Genomic DNA, 2,357 nt, shown 5'->3' with positions numbered 1-2,357 from the left:
AAGCCCTGGAGTCCACCCACCACTGCAGCCATCTGCCCCAGGGACCAGGGCCCAGCACTCCTAGTTGATTGAGAATCCTGCTATGGGCTCTGCTGCCCACGGTGTGCTGACAGGCAGGAGTCTAACATGCACACTTCTCTTGCTCACTCTGATCTCTCCCCATGCGGGATTCTAGTAAGCTGGGCCTCACGCTAGGGAAAATTGTTTCCAATTCACGGAACTCTGATAAAGACTCTTGCTATGTGCTGGTTTCCCAGGGGCTGATCAAGGGAGTTCTTACTCTATTCAGGTTGTAATTTATCTTTCAGAAAATATCTCTACCTCTCAGCATCAGTCTTGCATATTTCTCGATTATGCTATTTTGCTTTTTCATTTTGTAAGTTCCTTCTCCATCTCACCTTTAAGTTTCCTGCTTCTACTGTTTTTCTGTATCATTCATTTTGCATGTTTTTATGTTTAATCATTTTTGTTCCTTTTCTTATCAGCCTTTTTTCTCCTTTTTCTCTGTCAGGTTTACTTACTTTAACTTTTTAAAATATCACAAAAAATAAAAATAAATAAATAAATTTTTTAAAAATCACGATATGGGTCTCAGGAGCTGAAGTTTGTGAGGTGTAGTGTTGAGTCCTCTTTGAGTTGTCGTTCTCCTTTTCTGGGAAAATGACACTGTCTGAGAGGGAGCTGGATGAGCTGAAAGCATAGATAGAGAAGACAGTGACAAGGGTACTGGGTTTCTCAGAGCCCACCGTGGTCACAGCAGCACTGACCAGTGTGGGGAAGGGCATGGACAAGAAAAAGGCAGCTGGCATTTGAAACTTTTCTTGATGACTGTACATTCTGATTCATGGATAAACTGTTTGAAACTGTAGAGGAAGGTCAAAGCTCCACGCACTCCAAGTCTAGCAGTGACAGGAACAGGAAACGAAAGCTAAAGGAGGTGTTTGGTGATGACATTTCCAAGGAATCATCAGGAGTAAAGATAAGACAAATATCCCATTTTGAGGAAGTAGAAGAGGAGCCAGAGGTGATCCCTGGGCCTCCATCTGAGAGCCCTGGCATACTGACTAATTTCCAGATTAAACAGATGATGGAGGAAGCAATATAACAAATCGAAGAGAGAAAAAAACAGCTGAGGTTCATTAGCCCCCCGCAGCTCAGCCAAAGACACCTTCTTCATCACAGCCAGGGCGACTTCCAATAGGCAACACCATCCAGCCTTCCCAGGCTGCCACTTTCATGAATGATGCCATTGAGAAGACAAGGAAGGCAGCTAAACTACAAGCCCAAATTCAGGCCCAGCTGGCACCGAAGCCAGGCCTCACTGGCACTGCCAACATTGCCTAGCTAATGGTGGGCCTACCTAATCTCCATGTGATGGGCATTGCCCACCCCCCAAAAAAGTGGAGTTAAAAAACCAAACAAAACCTACACCACTGATCCTAGATGATCAAAGGCGCACCATAGATGCGACAGGCAAGGAGGTAGAGCTGACACACTGCATGCCTACACTGGAGGCCAATATCCATGCTGTGAAAAGGGAGCGGTTCAAGCAACAGCTCAAAGAAAAGCCAACAGAAGACATGGAATCTAATACTTTTTTTGATCCCCGTGTCTCAGTTGCTCCTTCACAGCGCCAGAGACGCACTTTTAAATTTCATGACAAGGGTAAATTTGAGAAGATTGCTCAATGATTACGGACAAAGGCTCAACTGGAGAAGCTGCAGGCAGAGATTTCACAGGCCGCTTGAAAAGGAGATATTCATGTTTCACCTAGGCTTGCCCTCATTGCTCTGAAGAGCTAAAGGAAGGAGACATCCCAGAAATTGAGTGGTGGGACTCTTACATCATACCTCATGGCTTTGCCCTTACAGAGGAAAATCTCAAAAGAAAAGATTATTTTGGAATTACAAATCTTGTTGAACATGCAGCCCAGCTCAACCCTCCAGTTGACAATGACACACCAGTTGCTCAGGGGGTTTATCTTACCAAGAAGGAACAGAAGAACCTTCAGAGACAAACGTGGAGGGAAGCACGGAAGGAACTACAAAGGAAAGGCAGGCTGGGCCTGATGCCTCCCCCAGAACCCAAAGTGAGAATTGCTAATTTGATGCGAGTATTAGGAACAGAAGCTGTTTAAGACCCCACAAAGGAAGAAGCCCATGGCAGAGCTCAGATGGCCAAAAGACAGAAAGCTCATGAAGAGGCCAATGCTGCCAGAAAACTTACAGCACAACAGAGAAAGTTCAAGAAAATTAAAAAGCTTAAAGAAGGGCCGGGGAGATGGCTCAGTAGAATAAGTGCTTGCCTGGCAAGCACAAGGGTCTGTGTTCAATCCCCGGTTCCGAAAAAAAAAAAAA

At 45.1% G+C, this 2,357-nt stretch overlaps 1 pseudogene; it reads left to right on the top strand.

The window, feature by feature from the left end:
• Positions 1-606: 606 nt before the first annotated feature.
• Positions 607-2,357, top strand: part of LOC101563587 — a 2,498-nt pseudogene continuing 747 nt past the window's right edge.

Source organism: Octodon degus, unplaced genomic scaffold, assembly GCF_000260255.1.
Source record: "Octodon degus isolate 3935 unplaced genomic scaffold, OctDeg1.0 scaffold00012, whole genome shotgun sequence".
Lineage (NCBI taxonomy): Eukaryota > Metazoa > Chordata > Mammalia > Rodentia > Octodontidae > Octodon > Octodon degus.
Note: the sequence above shows the minus strand (reverse complement) of the source record. Positions and strands in the feature narration are given on the sequence as shown.